The 24142-nt window shown below is 36.9% G+C and overlaps 1 long non-coding RNA gene across 7 annotated transcripts in view; it reads right to left on the bottom strand.

Annotated features, from left to right (window-relative positions):
• LOC104006409 (uncharacterized) overlaps positions 1-24142 on the bottom strand; it is a 240545-nt gene that overhangs the window by 184067 nt on the left and 32336 nt on the right. For 5 of the 7 annotated variants that reach the window (XR_002943902.3, XR_008547959.2, XR_010157218.1 and 2 more), the window contains exons 2-3: positions 2515-2829; positions 1521-1576 (exon numbers count right to left, since the gene is read on the bottom strand). This is a non-coding gene — a long non-coding RNA (uncharacterized LOC104006409). Of the gene's footprint in view, positions 1-1520; positions 1577-2514; positions 2830-11491; positions 11604-24142 lie in introns of those variants that run through there. The other 2 variants (XR_001717644.4, XR_010157219.1) reach the window with 1 other exon arrangement.

Genomic DNA, 24142 nt, shown 5'->3' with positions numbered 1-24142 from the left:
TTACCTGTTAAGTGTCTCATTTTCTGAGTTCTGCTCTCAACTAGATTATGTGTTAGGATTCTTGCTGCTTTTCCACAAGTGTATGCTTCAGTAGTTTAGAATGGAAATAGCCCAGAGCGTTTTAAAAGCAATATGGAACTGTCTTGATAAAAGGCATTTTAGCATTCTACCATTGAACACAACAATAGCCCTTGGCCAGGAACTCTTTGAGGAATGTTAGACATATAAAGTAAAGCCCTGTGGTGGTTAATTTTAGGTGCCAACCTGACTGGATTAAGGAATATCTAGAGAACTGGTAATGGATCATTTCTTGGTGTGTCTGTGAGGGTGATTCTGGAGGAGACTGGTGTGTGAGTCAGTAGACTGACCAGTGAAGATCTGCCCTCAATGTGAGCTGGCACCACCCAATTGGCTGGGGATCCAGATAGAACAAAAATAAATTTCCTCTCTTCTAGAGCTGGGATACATTCTTCTCCTGTCCTTGGATATCAGAACTCCAGGCTCTCTGGCTTTTAAACTTCAGGGCTTATACCAGTGGCCCCCCAGGTTCTCAGGCCTTCAGCTTCAGACTGAGAGTTAAACAGCAGCCTCCCTGGTTCTGAGGGCTTCGGACTTAGACTGAGACATGCTACAGGTATCCTGGGGTCTCTAGCTTGCAGATGGCCTGTTGTGGGGCTTCTCAGCCTCCATAATCATGTAAGCCAATTCCCCTACTAAATCCCCTCTCATATGGCTGTATCTAAATCTATCTATTGATTTATCTTGCTTTCTTTCTATCTACTTAAGAACTCTTGACAAATGCAAAGTCCCTGTCTAGAGACCAAGGAAAACCACTTTTTGGATAGTCAATAACTAGTTGGCATTCAAATACATACCCCAAAAGATGTTCATTAACATTACTCAAGTAATGATTTAAAACTCAGTGACTCATTATCTTCCCAGTATTATGCTACAAGTGTTTGAGATCAATGAAAAGTACCCACACTAAAAATAGATCACTTTCTTCAAAGACTCAAAAGTGTTACAATTTATCAAGACACAGCTTGACAAAAGAGTCACGGGTAAGAACAGAAGTTTGTACAGCAGAAGTGTGTGAACTTTCAAGGATAAATTATAAATGGCATTGCAGATTCCACATTAGTCTTTTGTAATCCAAAGATCCAGACACCATGTTGAGAGGACACTCAAGCAGCCTCATGGAGTGGCCCATGTGGCCAGAAATTAAGACTCTTAGCCAACAGCCAGAACCAACTTACCAACCATATGAGTGAGATACCTTGAAATTGAATGTTCCACCCTCAGTCATGTGTCCAGATGATGTAGCCACAGCTGACATCTGACTGCAAACTCATAAGAGACCCTTGAGCCAGAACACCCAATCAAATTACTCCAAAATTCCTCACCAATAGTAACTGTTAGAGAGAATAAATGACTGTCGTAGTTTCAAAAAAAAGAACAGAACAGAGGTTTGAAAAGAGGAAGTTTCTTGTTCAAGTAGGTAAGTAGCTTGTTCTACTTACTAGCTTTGTGATCTTTAGCCAATATATTTAGCTTCACTGTGCCTCTTTTTTCTCATCTGTAAAATAGGGCCAGGGGTACACACATCACTAGGTTAATGAAGATAGTGTTTGTCAAGGATCAGCAACAAAGCCTGGTAGACAGTAGGCAGTCAACAATTACTATATCATATTGATTCTAAAATGCACACTTATTTTCACATTTTAACATCTCTGAAATTGAAATGGATCTTATATTGTGTTATGGTTTAAGGACAGTTTTTTTCTCTTTCTTAATGTGCATAAAATAACAGTACATCTTATAGTCCATGGCATCTTAAGTTGATGAAATGCAGAAATTTCTTCTCTCTCTTACTACTGTATCCAAGAATGTATTTTACTTCCTCACAAACCTGACAAGTAACACAAAAAATAAAAGGAGCACTATAACAAGGGGTGCCTTACAACCATTTAGAATAATCGAGAACTATTTTTTCCCACTTCACCTGACTATTTCACTTTTAGAGCTGTGATAAGAACAACTGAGATTTTTGTGAAATAACAGGATTGTTTAAAAGGGCTCTTTTTGCCTTTTTCACAGACGGGCCTTATTTAAATTTAAAAAAAAAACTAACTAATTTCGACCAGGCGCGGTGGCTTACGCCTGTAATCCCAGCACTTTGGGAGGCTGAGGTGGGTGGATCACCTGAGGTCAGGAGTTCAAGACCAGACTGGTCAACATGGTGAAACTCCGTCTCTACTAAGAATACTGGCATGCACCTGTAGTCCCAGCTATTCAGGAAGCTGAAGCATGAGAACTGGAGTTGCAGTAAGCCAAGATCACGCCATTGCACTCCAACCTGGGCAACAAGAGCGAAACTCCATCTCAAAAAAAGCAAAAAGCAAAAAACCTAATTTCTAACTCTATGTGTCAGGGTTCTCCAGAGAAACGGAACTAGAGAGGAGATAGATATATAGATAGAGAGAGAAAGAGATTTATTATTAGGAATTGGCTTACATTATGATGGAGGCTAAAAAGTACCGTGATCCACCATCTGCAATCTGGAGGCCCAGGAAAGTTGATAGTGTAGCTCCAGTTAGAGCCTGAAGGCCTGAGAACCAGGGTGTAAATCCTCATCCAAAGGCTGGAGAAGGTGAGATGCAATGTCCCAGCCCAAGCAGGTGGGCAGCAAGAAAAAAGGTGAATTCTTCCTTCCTCCTTCTCTTGTTCTCTTCACGCCTTCAACAGATTGGATGATGCCCACCCATATTGGAGAGGGCCATCTACTTTAATAAGTCCACGAATTTGAATGCTAATCTCATCCAGAAACATCTAGAAAGACACAACAGAAATCATATTTAGTCTAGGCACCCTGTGGCCAGTCAAGTGGACACACACAATTAATCATCTTACTCCAGATAACATAATTCTATGAGAGAAAATAAATTATCCTTATTTTAAAATGTTCCATTTATCCTATACTTGTTGGTTCTGCCAAATCATCTAGTATTTTTAGGCATGTTAAGTTATTTTGGCCCAAGTCCTGGTTTTAGAAATGATTCATATGATTCACCTGTAATCCTAGCATTTTGGGAGGCCAAGGTGCAAGGATTGTTTGAGCCCAGGAGTTCAAGACCAGCCTGCAACATAGCAAGTCCCGATCTCTTAAAAATACATATATATATATATCCATCACCTTCCATAGTTACCTGGCCAGGGGCAATGGCTCACACCTGTATTCCCAGTGCTTTGGGAAGCCAAGGTGGGCAGATCACTTGAGGTCAGGAGTTCAAGAACAACATGGTGAAAACTTGTTTCTATAAAACAACAAAAATTAGCTGGGTGTGGTGGCACATGCCTGTAATCACAACTACTCTGGAGGCTGAGACAGGAGAATCGCTTGAATCCAGGAGGCAGAGGTTGCAGTGAGCCAAGATCACGCCACTGCACTCCAGCGTGGGCAACAGAACAAGACTTCATCACACAAAAAAGAAAAAGAAATGATTCATATGAGAACAGCCATGAATGAATGCTCACAAACACACCTAGGTCACCTGTCCCCTTCTTCCTGGGATGCCCTTTCTCTTTGTCTCCCTGTCTAGCTTTTGCCTCTCAATCTATTCTCTTTGCCTCTCTATCTATCTCTTTGGCTGTCTATCTACCAAGAGCCAGCTACTGAAACAAGACACTATAGAACCTTAGAAACATTTCCTGATATGCCCAATTCAAAGTCAACTTCTTCTCAACTACTTCATTACTATATGAATAAAATAAGAGAACCCAAGGAATCACAAATGAAAATGTATACTGACTAAGAAATTAGACCTTCCCTGAAACTTGATCAGTCTTGCCTTGTCACCATTCCTAGAAAACAATGAGTTCTTGATAAGTGTTGAATGAATCTTTACCTTGCTTCTCACTATCATTCTAGTTTTTCTAATATCTCCCAGGTATTTATAGCATTTTCCTTTGTTTACTTGAGCAAGCAACAGCAGACTCTTCAATCTCCAGGTCATATTTACTCTTGCTGTGCCCATCAGAAGCCCAATGCCTACCTCCATCCTCCTTTTCCCTCCTCACCCCCAGATTCTACAACTTCAGGTTGTGAAAGATACCTAGTTTGCTAATGACCCTGACCAACTTTATATATCTTCTTGACACACTATAATAACTATAAAAAATAGAATACTAAACCAAAAATTTAATTTTAAAAAAACTATGGGAGAGAGAGAGAGAATAGAGTAGGGGCAGAGGCAAAAGTTGCACTACTCTGAATATATTTCATTTTGTATATTTGACTTTGAGGACACATAAATATTTTACATAATTATAAAACAAAATTAAATTTAAAAATTAAATTCTATAAAACAAAAACAAAATTTTAAAAATAGATCACACAAATTATTTCCAATGACTTTATAACACAATAATTTGGTTGTTTAATCCTAGTAGGATTAAACCTAAAGACAAAAAGTACTATATAAATAACAATAAATTGGGCCAGTGCAGTGACTCACACCTGTAATCCCAGGGCTCTAGAAGCCTGAGGTAGGAGGGTCATTTACGCCCAGGAGTTCAAGACTAGCCTGGGCAACATAGTGAGGCCCTGCCTGTACAAATAATTTTTAAATTAGCTGGGTGTAAAGGAGTGCTCCTGTAGTCCCAGCTATTCTGGGCTCAAGATTACAGTAATCATGCCATTGCATTCCAGCCTGGGTGTCAAAGTGAGACCTTGTTCTCTAAAAATAAAATAAAATAATTATAAATTGTCTGCACTAAACACATTGTTGGTATAGTGTTGATACAGTTATTTTTGGGGGTTATGTTCTGTGGGACAAAGCAAATGAATAATTATGTTGGTGTCCTTGAGAAGCAACCAATTTCTTCATGGAGAAAGAAGATACAGATGACATAAGATTGATAATGTTAAACAAAAACCCTGTGATCCTGAGTTTGAATTAGAAGTATCAGTATGAATTCATCATTTATTTTATTTTTTAAAACTCCTGGCTCTGTCTACTGGAAACACCTACAAACTTGACTGTAGTTTGAAAACATCATTTCCACTAAAAAACACAGGATACATTGGAGAAATAGCTGTTTCCAAACCTGGGACAGAAAATGTGCCAGATGAAGCTGGAATATCAGACTATACCAAAAAGCAAGGAAACTATAAAAGACTAGTGTGAGCCTGTCAAAGGACTCAAGAGCCAAGCAATTCTCTCACTGGCCAAAGATGAGACAATGTGGGCATTAGTAGGGATTAAAACACATCAAATAAATTTAAACTCATGACTTCATAATTATTCTTTTAAAAACTCATTGGTCACATATGGAGGATGCTGGAGAAGCAATTCACTATTTTGAAAACTGATAAATAAAGAGAAAGAATCAAGCATAAGCATAAGTCTTATTTTTTTATGCATACTATACTTCAGACCATAATAACCATATTTTATACAGAGAGGTTTATCTTTATAGAAATAGCCCAGCTAATAAATAATGATACAATTTAAATATAATCCTTTTGTAAACCCTCATGAAATAATGGATCTGAAAAAAGATTTAATGGCTGCTAACATCACAAAAAAGTGACATTATTGTGTCTGGATAGAAGTACACAAGACCATCTATGAAGTAGCCACACACCAAATAATCAAAGAGAAATCTCTTAAGCCTACAAAAATACAAGGAACAAGTTACAGAAATACAAAGAACAGCAGAATGTGTTAAACAATCACCTAGAGGTGTGTCTTTGCCCATTCAGGCTGCTCTAAAAAATATACAATAAACTGAATGGCTTATAAAAAACAGAAATTTATTTCTCAAATTCTGGAGGCTAAGAACTCCAAGATCAAGGCTTTGATGTCTAGCAAGGGCCCACTTATAGTTCATGGACAACCATATTTTTACCATGTCCCCACACGGTGGAAGGAACACAAGGTCTCTCTTGGATCTCTTTGATGAAGGGCACTAATGCCATTCATGAGGGCTCCACCCTCATGACCTAATTACCTCCCAAAAACCTCATCTCCTAATACCATTCCCTTAGAGACTGGAATTTCAGCATATGAGTTTTGCAGGGACACAAACATTCAGACCACAGCAGGATGCAAGAAGCGGAATCCATACCATGATTCATTCTACAGGACAAAATGAGCCAGTTTCTTCAACAAAGAAATTACAAAGGAAAAAAGAGGAGATGGGGCAAATATATATATATATATATACACATATATATACACACACACACACACACACACACATACATCTGGGTTTGTTCGTGTTGTTTTTTTTTTTTTGAGACAGGGTTTTCTTTTTTCTTTTTTGTTTTGTTTCTTGTTTTTCAGACAGAGTTTTACTCCTGTCACCCCAGCTGGATTGCAGTGGTGCAATCTCAGCTCACTGCAACCTCCACCTCACAGGCTCAAGAAATCCTCCTGTCTTAGCCTGCCAAGTTGCTGGGACCACAGGCACACGCCACCGTGCCCAACTAATTTTTTTATGTACTTTTTTGTAGAGACAGGGTTTCTCTATTTTGCCTAGGCTAGTCTTGAACTTCTGAGCTCAAGTGATCTGGCCACCTCGACCTCCCAAAGTGCCAGGATTACAGGCATTAGCCATGGCACCCAGCCAACAATTATATATTAAAAGAGACTTAAGAAGCATACCAACTAATAGCAGTATGCAGTGTGTGTTTAGATCATGGTTCAAACAAACTCTGAAAAAAAATTGAGATAATTAGAGAAATTTAACTAATAACTATTTTATAGTATTAAGAATCATTCATTTTTTTAGGTGAAATAATAGTACTTAATCTTTTAAAGATATTATTAAAATATTTGCTGATAAAATGATAGGATGTTCGGGATTTGTTTCAAAATAACCCAGGACTGAGGGAAGGGAATGGAGACGTAGATAAAATTCAGTCAAGAAATCACTGAAGCTGAATTAACGGGTACCTAAAGCGGGGTTCATTATACTATCTATTCACTCTACTTTTGAATATGTTTGAAATTTTCCATAACAAAAAGTTTTCAAAACTTGTTTTAAAACACATTTCCATTAAATTTTTTACAGTATCATTGTAAAAAAAAAAAGTACAATATATCTCACACCTACAGTGAATGAATCATGTAGAATATTCAAGAAGTACTAAAGATAACATGCTGGCATGTAAGTAAACTTGTCAAGTTTCCTCAAGGTGGTCAGATACTGTTTGCTCCAACACACCGATCTTCACGTAACACCACTTCTGGAAGATTCTCAGTCACCTATAATACTGAATATGTTGTTGAACATCTCGGAAACAATTGTACTCAATCCCCTGGGTCCCCTGGCAATGCTAAGGCTTTTCCTGAGCATCTGTGGCTCTGTGTCTGGGCCCCTGATTTTAGACTTACTGGTGCCAGTAAGTCTCAATGACTGAGGTCCCTCACATTTGAGGCTACAAAAATTTCTTGTACAAAGAAGATAAACACCCCTGGCTCCTCTTGTGCAGTATTCTGCTCATCTTTCAAGGTCTTAAGTACACAAAAAGATTATATTTAACTGACTAAGGCTGCTGGACCTGGACATGGGACCAGGATGGCAGCAGGGAGAGTGACAGCAGCCGCAAGAGCAGCAGTGGCTGCAGCCAAGGGAGAAAGAAGGGATTCTGCGTGTAGGCATCACTGGGACCCATAGAGGGAGATGGGCTTGGCCATCAGTCCCTGGAGCCTAACCTTGTGGTGTCTGTACAAATATTAATTCTGGCCTGAGGCCAAGATAGGTACTGCCAGGACACAGGCAGTAAACTCTCAGTAGATTATTACAAAATAAAACTGCACACACGGACATTGCGAGAAAGCATATCAGGGAGTCATTAAAATTCTCTAAAGAGTTTAGAATCTTACATTTTGAAAATAGCCTCAACATTACAAAGCTGCTTAGAAAGAGAAATAGGCTTGGAAATGGAAAAGAAATTTAAAGATCGTGGCTTAAAAATATAAAACAAATTTAAAGATGGTGGCATTTGATAGAAAAATACACTAGTTTCATATGAAGCTTCAAATGAGCAAACTATTAATGAGTAAAACAATTTCACATTTATTTATTTATTTTTGAGACAGGCTTTTGCTGTGTTGCCCAGGCTGGAGAGCAGTGGCTAGTCACAGACATGATCATGGCACACTATAGCTTTGAACTCCTGGACTTAAGGGATTCTGCCTTCAACTCCTGGATTCAAGGGATCCTTCTGCCTCAGGCTCCGAAGGAGCTAGGACTGCAGGTAGGTGCCATCATGGCAGCTGAGACCATGTTTAAATTAGTTTTTTCCTTATAATTGAAGATACATTGGTAGACTGCATAAACCATCATTTTGAATTTTATACAAATCAAGAAGCCACATTTAATTTCTTGTACAGCCTCTACAAGTTATAGGAAATGTCAAAGGAAACATTAAGAAACCATTGTATAAATTTACATTTAAAATTAAATTTAGTCTTATACAAAACTAATTTGTATAAAGAATTAAATATTTTTAGAAAAATTGCTCCAAGAGAATCATCAGCTCTACATATGCTAAAATTTTTATTTCAAAACAATTTATCAGGCTGACCTGAGAGTAGTGAGTTATCTCAATTGATTATTCAGTCAGTTACAGATCAAACTCTTTGTTCTACTCTTTCCGCCTTCTCACTACTATACTTAACTAGTCTTAAAATATAGTAGCAATAATAATCTATCAGAAATGTATCCCAAATGTAACAGGCTACAAAATACTCTTAACAGCTCCAATAACAATTGCATCAGCAGTAAGATCCTCATCAAAATTTAAAATTATCAAAAATTATTTGCAATCTGACATTTTCCAAGAGAAACTAATGTCACTTTCAATTGCATCAATTGAAAATAAAATTTCTAAAAGTTTAAATTTTGATGATCCATTAAATGAGTTTGTGGAAAAGCAAGCCTGAAAAATCTTAACATTAATCAAGATATGACATTAATAAAGTAGTATTATATATTGTATAATATTATAATGCCAGAAAATTTTTTGTACTTTTTAAGTTAATTGTTGCTCATATATCACTATTACCTCTATAGCATTTTATAAATAATACAAATTTTAAAGGAAAATCTTTATTTATAACACTTTTAATGACACTTTTTTCCTGCTCTTTAAATGAGGGCTCTGCATTTTCATTTTAAAGCAATTTTTGAACTCTTACATGAGAGAATAGAACAGTTATAACTCTTATAAATGTTAAACTAATTCTTGCAATCCCAGCATTATAGAAGGTTCTAATTGGGCAGGGTAGTGGCCAGGAGGGGAACCTTTAAAGATCAGTAATTCCATTATATAGATAGCAAAACTAAGGCACCAACCTGTAATTGTTTCAAGGTCACACGTGATTCAGAGACAGACTTGGGACTAAATCTCAAGACTCTCAATTCTACCTGGTATAAATTCTACCACCTATTCTTGCTCATTCTGTCAATGTTCTAGGAAATTACAAAGACTGAAGCTGTTTTAAAAATAATTTATTATTGGGTGTTGTAAAAGCTGAGAATCCAAACAGGATTGCCAAACAACCTAGATATCTACAGCATCATGCCTTCATCACCAAAAGAAATAAGGCATGTTCAAAGGAGCTGGAGCAATGGGAAGAAACACAGATATTGGCCAAGCCACCTCCAGAAGCAGAGAGGGAAGAAATATTCTTCCTTTCTCCCTTCCAGCCTTTCATCTTTCACCACATATTCCCATTAGCAGAAATGAGCTGGAAGCCAGCTGACAGAAGAGCCTGGCAAACTCCATCGGCAGGAGTCAGCCTTCCGTGACAGAACAGAGAAAGGGTGAGGAATGAATCGAAGGCAACCAGCAAATGACTGACACATGGAATAAGCCAGGGATAGCCTCAGGTGTGAGTGCTACCTGAAAATCTAAAAAGTGCTGGTAGCCAGATATTAAGATAATGAAAGCCCTTGGCACAGTGCATGGCATATGGTGAGTAGCAGTTACAAAATCATCATCATCCTTACTATTACTCTTAGTAGTATTAAACAGGAAGAGGTTAAAAAAATGATAAAAGAATCAGGGGAATTGGTCAGAAGATGATGAGACGAGCACTCAACATCAAAAATATTGACAAGACAAAGCTGAATGCGTTGCTTCCTATAATCAGGGAGGGCTATGCCAGTCAGGCACAGCAGACAGCCTTATATCAGATTTTTCTTTAGGGGAAGCATGAAGTGCTAGGAATTGACAGACTTTCAGGGGTATGAGTGGTTGGACATCATCTGCGGCAGCTCAGTTACTCAGGTGAGACTGCTGCTGATTAGCTGGCACTGAGAGGGGTGTTTATTGGAGTGAATCTTTCCCCGTGAGCTGACTCAAGCGAGAGGGGCTCACTGATGCAGGTTATTCTTGACCAACTGAATGGGTTTAAAACTGGTTCTTGTGGCTATTTTGTTTCCATTGCTACAGAAAAAAAAAACAGTCTTTTTCTATGTTTGTAGGAACCTCTTTATTTTTAGTCCCTCCTACTGGTGCTTGTTCAATCAAAGCTGCAGGAGAAAACTTCAAGTGTTGTGCAGCTCTTTACCACTGTTGGAGATTTTCCTTGAAGGTGAAGTTTCATCTGTGGATATTTGATTTTCAGTTTTACGTGTCTATCAAAATAATTGTAATCTGGTTTTTCTCTTTGAATCATTTGTTGAATCATTTGTCAGGATGGTGACTGCACACAAGCATTTAAGATTCTGGAACATAGACATTGAACACCAGTGAGATAAGTATAACTGGAAAGGCCCGGGAGATATTTCAGAACCATGACCCCAAATTTCCCAGACCTGATCATAAAAACAAGTCTCAAAGATTTTCCAAGTTTATTTTAGATAGCCAGGTTGCCTTTTCTTTTAGCTTTGAGGTAGATTATTCCAATTCACTGGAAGTGTTTAGGTATAATACACAATGTTAGCAATCGTAAAGAATCTTCCCTGGTTGGCCAAAATAAAATCCAAGACAATTCTATTATTTATAACTACTTGGTTTAAGGAATTTAAACTGGTTTGTTGTGTTTGCTGTGCCTCACAGTTTGGGACGTAGTATTTACTATGTCAACCAAAGTAATTTTTTTATGAAAGCTTCTAGTAGCTTCACTCCTGTGGATAGAATCATTATTCTCAGAATTCTCTCTCCATAAAGGGTTTTATATACTCTTTGAAATGATACATAATTCATTCGGGATGTTGGGGAATTTAGTTGGGGAGCTAAATTGTATCAGTTATCGTTTGCTCTATAACAAATGATTCCAAATTTAGAAGCTTGAAAACAAGAAAATTATGTCATATAGTTCCTGAGGGTTTATAAGTTTTGGAGCATCTTATCTGAGTGGTTCTGGATTAGTGTCTCTTACAAAGTTGCAGCCAGGATGTCAGCTAAGGCTGCCGTTCTCTGAAGGCTGGAATAGAGTATAGGATCCACATACTTCCGAGAAGGCTCACTCACCTGGCTGTGGACTTGAGGCCTCAGTTTCTCATGGGCGGTTGGCAAGATTTCTCAATTCCTTGCCACATGGGCCTTTCCACAGAGCTGCTGCCAACATGGCAGCTAAGTTTCCCTAGAGTGAATTGTATGATAGAGAATAAGGCAGAAAGTACATTGTCTTTTATTACCTAACATTGGAAGTGACATATCATCACTGTTGCCATAGAGGTCACATATATCAACCTCAGCACGGTGTGGGAGAGGTACAGTGTACAAGTGCATGAACACCAAGAAGCGAAAATCATTAGGTACTATCTTAGAGACTGACTACCATAGAAATTACACTGTTGGAATGGCCTAACTAATAATTCAACAGAACAATTAATCTTGGTCCTATATTGGCACTAAAGAGTCTCATTGTTTTATAGAAAAAAATTAACAAAAAGATATACAAGAGATAATTCAACATTGATGGAACTCCAGATATACTGTTTCTGAGTACTGTTGACAAATAGTTGTTGTCTGTATTTTGTAATTTCCCTGGTGCAAGGACATTTTATTTCATTTATATATTGCATGCAGAGTATTGTTTGTTTGGCTTTTTCTGTTTTTTGTTGTTGTTGTTTTCCTTCTCATTATGCTTCTTGGACAAAGAGTATTGCTATTGGAAAGTCAGAGTAACATACCTTAACATCATTTATTTAAATGGCTGAGCTAAAAATAGCTTGGAATAGCTGAATTATACAGTTATGATGATAATTATCTAGATCAAGGATCAGCAAACTTTCTCTGTAAAAAACTGGATATTAAATATTTTTGGCTTTGTGAGCCATATATTGTTTTTTGGTCACAACTCAGCTCTGCTGTTGTAGCACAAGAGCAGCCATAGGCAACATGTTAAAAAAATGGCTGTGGCTGTGTTCCAAAAAAATTTTATTTACAAAAACAGGTGGCAGGCCAGATTAGGTCTGTAAGCCATAGTTTGTCAACTCTGGTCTAGACATAGTAACTCATTATCACTAGTAAAGTGAATATGATAAGCTAAGTCAGAAGTAGAATACTTTAAGGCAATAAAGGAGAATAGTATTACCACAAACATAATATATAAGAATATGCAATAGAGAGTGTAATATATAGAAGAATCTTCTTCCAACGATCTTGAGCCAAAATTATCTACTCCATGTAATCATTAGCTTATTCTGAGGCTCTTGGGTTAGCAGTCAACTTCTGTGAACCATCTGCTGAAGGCTCTGGAGAACCTCAATTTAACATATCTAGCAGATGTAACTTTTCAGTTTGGTCAAGGACCTTTTCGTTTTTTCAGAGGATTAAGAGTGATAAGGATAATAAAGTTTATGACTAATGGAAAAAGACTTACATAGCTTTTATGTAAGCATTCTATAAATAAGCATTCTAATTAAATATGTCTGTATTAGATAATTGGAATATTCTAAGTTAGTAACACAAAATCTAATTGTGCTTTTATTTTGTTGCTTTGTTTTGTTTTTATTTTGTTTTCTGCTATAGTAAGGGCTGTGGATTTTTGATAGGCAAATACTTCAACTTACCCAGAAAATAACTGTACCTATTAGTACACATTAATAAACACAATTGTACAAATTATATAAATCTATTTGGGGATGCTAAAACTATTACTTAGAGCAGGGGTCCACAACCCCTGGCACCGGTTCATGGCCTGTTAGGAACTGGGCCACACAGAGGTGAGTGGTGGGCAAGCAAGCAAAGCTTCATCTGTGTTTCCAGCTGTCCTCCATCACTCACATTACCACCTGAGCTCTGCCTCCTGTCAGATCAGCGGTGGCATTAGATTCTCACAGAAGTGTGAATCTTATTGTGAACTGCACATGCAAGAAATCTAGGTGGCTTACTCCTTGTGAGGATTATCTGCCACTGTTTCCCATCACCTCCAGATAAGACCTTCCAGTTGCAGGAAAACAAGCTCAGGGCTCCCGCTAATTCAACATTATGGTGAGTTGTATAATTACTTCATTATATATTACAATGTAATAATAACAGAAATAAAGTGCACAATAAATGTAATGTGCTTGAATTATCCCAAAACCATACTGAGCTTAATTTAGTATAGATAATGCATGAACTGGACATGTCCTCTGCTATACTACAGAAGTTTTCTAGTCAGTGTTTAATACCATGGCAAATTTATCCCTACTGTGATGGGGTGTTTAATGGAGAATTTTGGCAAGTGTCAATGTGAGGTTTCATCGCATACTTCAAGATCCGATTTTGCCAGATCTTAGTCTTATGGAGCTTATAACGAGATAACTTCCCATGTTTCTTTTAAGCAGTTTGGCAACCAGGCCAGGCACGATGGCTCATGCCTGTAATCCCAGCACTTTGGGAGGCTGAGGCAGGTGGATCACATGAGGTCAGGAGTTCGAGACCAGCCTGGCCAACATGGTGAAACCCCGTCTCTACTAAAAGTACAAAAATTAGCCGGGCATGGTGGCACATGCCTGTAATCCCAGCTACTCAGGAGGCTGAGCCAGGAGAATCACTTGAACATGGGAGGCAGAGGTTGCAATGAGTCGAGATCACGCCACTGCACTCCAGCCTGGATGACAGAATGAGACTCCATCTCAAAAAAAAAAAAAAGAATTTTGGCATCCAAATTTTGTATATATCTCTTATGGAATTGATGGACTTATTATTATTTTGTTGTTATTTACATGAGATCTTTGTATAAGAACTTCAGTCAGTCTGTTTAGTGTGCTATTCTGTTAAAATATTTCAATAGTACTTCTAACGTATTTCAATAGTATCCACAGTATAGTATACTAGCTTCAATAGTACCTCTTTTACTGTGTCCCTACCTCTGTTACAGCAATTATTTTAGATATAGTAAAGACATCAAGTAATTAATATATTTGTTATATTTAAAGAGTACTTGAGTAAGATTTTAAAACCTCTTTTTTGTGTCACAGTTTAAATAAGTGAATTATTTTAAAAGCATTACCAGCTGTTGGTTTATATACTTATTCTTTTATTTTAGTAATTTTAAGTACCCTAGAGAAGACCACAGTTTAGTCACTGGTTCAATTTGAACAATTTGATAAGGTAGTAAATTTTACAAGAGAGTGAGCTACTTATTTAAAACAGGCATAGTTTTTTTAAATTATAGTAAAAAACACATAACCTGTAATTTATCATCTTAACCATTAAGCATACAGTTTAATAGTGTTAAGTATGTTCACATGTTGTAAAACAGATCTCCAGACTTCTATCTTGCAAATCTGAAACCCTATACCCTGCCATGGTTTAAATGTCCCCTCAAAAAATTCATTTTGAAACTTACTCCCCAATGTGGCAACTTTGAGAGGTGAGGCCTTTAAGAGGTAATTGGATCATGAGGGTTTAGCCATAATGAACAGATTAATCCATTCATGAATTAATAGATTAAATGGTTAATGGATTCATGGGTTATCATGGGAGTCGGACTGGTGGATTTATAAGACAAGGACTAGAAATCTGAGCTAACATGTTCAGCCCCCTCATCATGTGATGCCTTGAACTGCCTTGGGACTCTTCAAAGAGGTCCCACCAGCAAGAAGGCTCTCACCAGCTATCGCCCCTCAACTTGAGACTTCTTAGCCTCCATAATTGTAAGAAATAAATTCTTTTCTTTTAAATTATGCAGTTTCAAATATTCTGTTACAAGCAACAGAAAACAAGCTAATACAGAAAACTGGTACAGAGAAGTGGGGTGTTGCTGATAACAAATACCTGAAAATGTGGAAGTGGCTTTGGAACTGGGTAATGGAAAAAGGTTGGAAGAATTTGTAGAAACAAGCTAGAAAATGCCTAGATTTTGAGGGCTTAGCAGACAAGAAGACTAAAGAAAGTTTGGAACTCCTTAGTTATTGCCTAAGTGGTTGTGATTAGGATGCTGATAGAAATATGAACAGTACAGTGACATCAGCAAGATTGTGGAGTAGAAGATTCCCCAGTATCAGTTCCACAACAAAAATACAACTAGAAAATATTCAAAGGCAAGAATATCACCCTGAATTCTCCAGAACTTGGGGAAGAAATGGAGACCTCCCCTGCATCCACAGAATTGAGAGAAGTCACAACTGGTAAAAGAAATGTTCATTTCAGACTGTGCCATTGCCTTTCCCAAGCCAGCAAAATACCACTCATAGAGAATTTCTTTAAACTCATGGTTTCTGTGGTGAGTGGAGGGAATTGGAGGTGCACGTTCTATCTCTCCATTGATCTTCAAATCTTTATGGAAGCCTACTCCTCTCCTGTCCCACAGGAATCATCAGGAGTTCCAGGAGGGCTAAACCACCTGCAGTGAATTGGGGACAAAAAGCAGGGCATTAATCACGATGATTGGAAAGTAGATCTTGAGAGCTTCTCTGCACTCCAATAAGTGGAGATCCCAAGTTGAAGAGACTGATTAGCACCATAGCACTGCAAGGGTCACAACCCACAGGAAAGCCCAAATCCTTGGCTGGATGTTCCACAAAGCCCAGGTGCTTGTGTGGAGCATTCCCTTCCCAGAAACAACTAAAAGGTCAAAATTAAGTTACAGTGCCAACTTAAGTCTTCCTCAGAATGGGAAATATTTGCAGGGCAGCAATATATTTCTGGGGCAACATCTAAGTTCCAGTGATCACTGTAAGTTTTCCACAGACTCAAAAACAATATGAGGGCAACAATTTAGTTATGGAGAAGCATTTAAATTCCAGTGTTCAATATGAGTCTTCCCACAGGCCAGGAAACAACAATAGGGCAACAAGTTAGTTCCACTGCAGTGTGTCAGTTCAGTTCACCGTAAGTCCTCCCCAAAATGAGAAGCAACAACAGAACAGCATTTAAGTTCTGAGAGTAAGTAGTAAATGTCTAACACCACCAATGAATATCTGCAAACACTGGAAGAGGTGGCAGTCTCCTCAAATTCTCAGGCATCAATGTAAAGACACAAAGATTGTGAAAACTCAGAGAAATATGACATGACCAAGAGAAACCAACAAAGCTACAGCAATGAACCCAGAAGAATTGAATATCCATGAAATGTCTGAGAGAGAATTCAAAATAATCCTCTTAAACAAGTTCAGAGATCACAAGCAAATATGGATAGAAAACTAAATGAAATTTGGAAAACTATCCAGGAACAAAATAAGAAATTTGACAAAGAAATGAAAACAATTTTTAAAATAATAGAAAACCTACAAATAAAGAATACAATAACTGAACTGAAAAACTCATTAGAAAGCTTCAAGAGCAGACTTGATCAAACAGAGGAAAGAATTAATGAGCCTGAAGACAAAACATATGAAATTACCCAATCAAGGGAGAAAACAAAAGAATTAAAAAGAATGAGGAAGGCCTATGAGAATTACGGGACACCATTAAATGAACTCACCTCTGCATAATAGGAATTCCTGAAGGAAACAAGAGAGAAAAGAGCTTAGAAAGCATACTTAAGGAAACAATGAAGAAGGATGACAGCATCCAGGTACAAGCAGCTCAGAAGTTATCAACCAAACTCAGTCCAAAGAGGAATTCTTCAAGACACATCATACTCAAATTAGCAAAAATCAAAGACAAAAAAGGATACTCAATACAGCAAAAGGAAAGAAAAAAATATCACATTTGATGGAGCTCCAATATGATGTGCAATGGATTTCTCAGCAGAAACCCTGTAGGCCAAGAGAGATAAGGATGCTATATTCAAAGTGCTGAAGGAAAATAAACTGCCAGCCATGCATATTGTACCTAGAAAAGCTATCCTTCAAACACAAAAGAGAGATAAAGACTTTCCCAGGCAAATAAAAGCTGAGGAAATCATCAACACCAGACCTGCCTTACAAGAAATACTGAAGGGAGTTCTTCAATCTGAAAGAAATGGATGCTAATGTGTAACATGAAAACATCTAAATATATTAAACTTACTGGTAAAAGAAAGAAAACAGACAAATTTAGAATAGTTTAATGCTGTAATTGAGATAAAGAAACCACTAATGGCTTAAGTAAGAAGACTAAAAGACAAAACTATTTTATAAAAATAATGACAACAATTTGTTAAGAAATAAGCAATATAAAAAGATGTAAACTGAAAAATCAAAAATCAAAAAGAAGGGTGCTAAATTGTAGAGTTTGTTTTGTTACTTTCTTTACTTTGCAATCAAAGTCAAGTCAATATCAGTTTGAGATAACCTGTTATAACTATAAGAGGATTCTGTAAGCTTTATAGTAACCAGAAAGTAACAATATATAATTGAGACACTTAAAATAAATAGCATGGAATCAACATGTATCACTAGAGAAAATTGCTTAACCAGAAAGAAGACAGTAAGAGAGGGAAGGTGGAGGGAAGGACCCACAAAGCAATCAGAAAACAAATAACAAAATGGCAGTAATAAATCCTTACCTATCAATAATACCTTTGAATGTAAATGTATTAAATTCTCCAAATAAAAGACATAGAGTGGCTAAATGGGTTCAGATTTTTTAAAAGACCCAATTATATGCTGTCTTTAAGAAACCCACTTCACCTATAAAGACATGCACAGACTGAAAGTGGCAGAATTAAAACAGATATTCCATGCAACTGGAAACCAAAAAAGAGCAGGAGTAGCTATACTTACAGTAGAGAAAATAGACTTTAAGTCAAGAACAGTTTTAAAAAAAAGGAAAAGAAGGATATTATATAATGATAAAAGGGTCAATACAGCAAGAGGATACAACAAATACATATACACTCAACACCAAAACACCCAAACATTTAAAACAAATATTAATTGACCTAAAGGGAGAGATTATAATACCATGTATTATTACAGTGCAGTAATAGTAAGGGACTTCAGCACCCCACTTTCAGCAATGGACAGATTGTGAAGACAGAAAATCAGCAAAGAAACATGAGAGTTCAACTGTACTCTAGACCAAATGAACCTAACAGATATTTGCAGAACATTCCATTTAACAGCTGCAGAATACACATATTTTTCCACAACACATGGAATGTTTCCACAAAACATTCCCCAGGAGAGACAATATATCTTAATAATTTTTAAAAAATCAAAATAATAACAACATATTTTTTTCTGGAATAAACCTGGAAATCAATAATGGAAAGAATGTTGAAAACTGTACAAATTAATGGAAATAAAACAACATGCTCCTGAAAAATGGTGGGACTGATGAATAAATTTAAAAGAAAACTTAAAATTCCTCAAGACAAATTAAAATGGAAACACAAAGTACCAAAACCTATGGGATATGGCAAAAGTAGTGCAAAGAAAGAAGGGTATAGCATTAAATATCTACATCAAAAAAGTAGAAAGACTTCAAATAAACAACTTAATGATGCATCTCAAGGAACTAGAAAAGCAAGAACAAACCAAACCCAAAATCAGTAGAAGAGAAGAAATAATAAAGATCAGGGCAGAAATAAATGAAACTGAGACAAAAAAAGAAGATTAACAAAATAAAAAGTAGATTTTTAAAAAAAGATAAGCAAAATTGACAAATCTTTAGCTAGACTAAGAAAAAGAGAGAATACCCAAATAAATGAAATCAGAGTTGAAAAAGGAGACATTATAACTGATACCACAGAAACATAAAGAATCATTAGAGGTTATTCTGAACAAATATGCCAACAAATTGGAAAGTCTAGAAGATATGGATAAAACTCCTGTACACATACAATCTACCAAGACTGAACCACAAAGAAGTAGAAAATCAGAACTGATCAATAACAAGTAACAAGATTGAAGCAGTAAAAAAAGTCTCCCATCAAAGCCCAGAACCTGATGGCTTCACTGCTAAATTCTACCAAGCATTTAAAGAAGAAATAACACCAATTCTACTCAAACTATCCCAAAAATTTGAAGAGGAGGGAATACTTTTAAACTCATTCTATGAGGTCAACATTACCCTGATACCAAAATCAGACGAGGACACACACACAAAAGAAAACTACAGGCAAATAACCCTGATGAACATAGATGCAAAATTTCTCAGCAAAATACTAGTAAACTGAATTCAGCAACACATTAAAAACCTCATTCATTGTGATCAAGTGGGATTCATCCCAGGAATGCAAGGATGGTTCAACATATGCAAATCAATAAACAGATACATCACATTAGCAGAATTAAGAACAAAAACCATGCGATAGTTGCAATAAATGCTAAAAAATCATTCAACAATATTCAACATGCCTTTATGATAAAATCTCTCAAAAAACTAGATATAGAACTGACATACCTCAAAACAATAAAAGACATATATAACAAATCCACAGCTAACATCATACTAAATGGAGAAAAATTGAAAGTCTTTCCTCTAATATCTGGACTAAGACAAGGATGCCCACTTTCATCATATTTATTCAATATAGTACTGGAAGTCCTAGCCAGGGCAATTAGGCAAGAGAACAAAATAAAGGGCATCCAAATTGGAAAGGAGAAAATCAAATTATCCTTGCTCACAGATAACATGATCCTATATTTAGAAAAAGATGCCACCAAAAAAATTGTTAGAGCTGGTCAATAAATTCAGTAAAGTTGCAGAATACAAAATCAACATACAAAAATCAGCAGCATTTCTATACACTAACAACCAACAATCTGAAAAACTAACCAATAAAGCAATCCCATTTACTATGGTTATGAAAAAAAGAAACTAGGAATAAATGTAACCAAAGAAGTGAAAGATCTCTATGATGAAATCGATTAAACACTTGAACTAAGAAATGGAAGAGGGCTCAAACAAATGGAAAGATATGCTATGCTCATGGACTGGAGGAACTAATGTTTTTTAAATGTCCATACTATCCAAAGTGATCTACAAATTCAATGCAACTCCTCTCAAAGTACCAATGATATCCTTCACAGAAATAGAAAAAAAAATCCTAAAGTTTGCATAGAACCACAGAAGACCATGATTAGCCAAGGCGATCTTGAACAAAAGGAACAATGCTGGAGACATCACACTACCTGATTTCAAATTATACTAAAGAGCTGCTATAGTAACCTAAACAGCATGGTACTGGCATAAAAACAGACATATAGACCAATAAAACAGAATAGAACCCAGAAATAAATTCACACATTTATAGCCAACTATTTTTTGACAAAGGTGCCAAGAATATACATTGGGTAAAGGACAGTTTCTTCAATAAATGGTGCCAGGAAAACTGGATATACTCATGCAGAAGAGTAAAACCAGACCCCTATCTCTCAACATATACAAAAATCAAATGAAAATAGATTAAAGACTTAAATGTAAGACCTAAAAATCCTGAAGCTGCTAGAAGAAAAAAATTGGAGAATGCTTTAGGACATTGGTCTGGGCAAAGATTTTTTGGGTGAGACCTCAAAAGCAACAGAAGCAAAAATGGACAAATGGGATTACAGCAAACTAAAAAGCTTCTGTGCAGCAAAGGAAATGATCAGTAGACTGAAGAGACTGTTGAATGGGATAAAATATTTGCAAACTATCCATCTGACAAGGGATTAATAAAAAGAATATACAAGGACTCAACAGCAAAAAAAAAAAAAATCTGATTTTAAAATGGGCAAATGATATGAGTAGACCTTTCTCAGAAGACACACAAATTGCCAACAGGTATATGAAAAATGTTCAATATCACTAATCATCAGGGCAATGCCAATCAAAAACACAATGTAATATCATCTCACCTCAGTTAAAATGGCTATTGAAAAGACAAAAAATAACAAATGCTTGTGGAATGTGGAGAAAGGGGAATGCTTGTACATTGTTGGTGAGAATGTAAATTAGTGTAGGCACTGTGAAAAACAGTATGGAGGTTTCACAAATAACTAAAAATAGATCTGTCATATAATCCAGCAATCACACTGCTGGGTATATAGCTAAAAGAAAGAAAATCAGTATACAGAAGAGATATCTGCACTCCATATTTATTGCAGCACTATTCACAATAGCCAACATATATAATCAATCTAAGTGTCCAAAAATGAATGGATAAGGAAAATGTAGCATATATACACAATGGAATATTGTTCAGCCATGAAAAAAATGAAATTCTGTCATTCTCAGCAACAAGGATGGAACTGGAGGACATTATGTTATGTGACGTAAGCCAGGCACAGAAACACAAATATCACATGTTCTCACTCAAATGTGGTAGGTAAAAAAGTTGGTCTCTTGGTCAGAGTAGAATGATGATTACCAGAGGCTGAGAAGAGTAGGGGAGAATTGGGGGTGAAAAGAGGTTGGTTAATAGGTACAAAAATACAGCTAACAGAAGGAATAATTTCCAGTGTTTGATAACATAGTAGAGTGACTATAGTTAACCATAATTTATCGTATATTTCAAAATAGCTAGAAAATATTTGAAATGTTCCCAACACAGAAAAATGATAAATGTTTGAAGTGATGGATATCCTACTCTGATTTAATCATTGTATGAATGTATCAAATATTAAATGGACCACACAAATCTTTACAATTATTATGCATCAATAAAAATTTTTTAAGAAAAAAATATGGATAATAAAGGCCGTTCTGATGAGGTTTCAGATGGAACTGAGGACAAAGGTATTGGAAACTGGAGTAAAGGCTATCCTTGTTACTAATTGGCAAAGAACGTGGCTGAACGGTGCCCATGCCTGAGAACTTTGTGGAAGGCCAAAATTGAGAGTAATGAACTAGGGTATATAGCAGAATAAATTTCTAAGCAAAATATAGAAGGAGCCGATGGTTAATTTTAGCTGCTTATGCTGAGATTTTGGAGAAAAACAATAATTTAAAGACAGAATTTATAACTAAAATGAAAGCATAATGGAAAGATTTGGAAAACCCTCAGCCTAGGAAAGTAAAGAGTGAAAAAGCTTGTTCAGGAGAGGAAACCAAGGGTATAATACGCCTACAAACCATTTGCTAAAGAGATTAGCACAGATAGAAGGGAGTCAGGTGCTATTCCTCAAGACAGTGGAAAAAAAGACAATGGAAGGCATTTCAGGGACCTTCAATGCTACCACTCCCATCATAGGCTCAAGGGCACAGGAGGGCAGAATATTTCAGGGGACAGACCCAGAGTGCTATTTGCATCCCAGCACAGCACTTCTAAGCCTCAGGTATGGCTTATGCTGCAGCTCAGGAAAGTACAAGTCATAAACCTTGGTGGCATCCACATGGTGCTAATTCTGCAGGCTTACAGAAAGCAAGAGCTGTAGAGGCTTGGCAGCCCCTAACTAGACTTAAAAAGATATTCCTATTGTTAAAAGCCTGGGGGCCTAGGCAGAGACTAATTACAGGGGCAGAACCACTGCAGAGAAGTCTCACTAGACCAATGCCAAGCAGAAATACAGGATTGTAGCTGCTGCAGAGAGCCCCCATCAAGGCAATTCCTAGTGGAGCTATGGAAGTGAGGCCATCACAGAGAGTCCCACTACAGTAATATCTAGTCAAGGGAGCTCGGCCACTGCAAAGTCCCCACCAGGGCAATGCCTAGTGGCATTGTGGAAGTGAGGTCACTGCAGAGAGTTCCCAAGAGGGCAAGGCCTTCTGAAGCCATGGTAGTGGGTCTCACTGCTACTGAGACCCCAGAACTGTAGAGCTGCCAGCATGCAAGGCCAGCTTGGGAGAGCTGGGTGTACTGAGCCCAGCCAAGTCAAAAGGACAGAGCTTCCCAGTGCCCTGGGGGCCCAACCCTTCCACCAGTGTGCAGAGGATGCCCAACAGGGAGTCAAAGGAGATTATTTTGAAGTCTCCGGACCCAATATTTGCTCTCTTGAGTTTCATACTTGCTTGGGCCCTGTTACCCCTTTCTTCTTACCTATTCCTCTCTTTTTGAATGAGAATGTGTACCCCATGCTTGTCCCACCATTATATTTTAAAAGCAAATAACATTTTTATTTCACAGGCTCACAGATGAGACTTTAGACTTTGGATTTTTGAGTTAGTGCTGGAATGAGGAAAGACTTTAGGGCTATAAGGATATAATAAATGTATTTGTACGTGAGAAGGACATGAGTTTTGAGGAGCCAGGGACAGAATGCTTTGATTTGAATGCCCCCTCCAAAACCCATGTTGAAATTTAATCCCAAATGTGACAGTATTGAGAGGTGAGACCTTTAAGAAGTGACTGGATAATGAGAGCTCTGCCCTCATTAATGGATTAATTGATCAATGAATAAAATGGACAGACTTCGAATAATTGTCCTTCTGTTTCTTAGCCAGTATGGAACATTGAGTCTTTAAATTACTATTGTACTTGCAACAGCTACAGGTATCCTTATCCATAGGCTTCTAATTTTTAGAGAATAGAGGTTTTTTTGGTTGTTTTTTAACTGAAGAGCCAAACACTATATTGAGTTTTAGCTTATTTACTTTCTAAGGCTCTGGAAATGTCTGACACATATTGAATACTTTCTAAATTGGCAATTTTACATTTCAACTTAATTTTCATTATTAAATTCTCTATTTCGGGATGGATCCAATTTATAATAAGAGAAGATACAGTTCTCTACTTCAGCTATAGTTTTATGGTAGCTTCTTGAGTATTTCGTGAAGTCTATTTTTCATCTTTGCTTTGTTTATAATTTGAACCTTTTAAATTTTTCTATCAAAATGTTTTCTTAAGTTTCCTTATTGTAGTTAATTTTAAATTTTTATTGCTGTTTTAAGACAATG

The sequence above is a fragment of the Pan troglodytes genome, chromosome 4, assembly GCF_028858775.2.
Source record: "Pan troglodytes isolate AG18354 chromosome 4, NHGRI_mPanTro3-v2.0_pri, whole genome shotgun sequence".
Classification (NCBI taxonomy): Eukaryota; Metazoa; Chordata; class Mammalia; order Primates; family Hominidae; genus Pan; species Pan troglodytes.
Note: the sequence above shows the minus strand (reverse complement) of the source record. Positions and strands in the feature narration are given on the sequence as shown.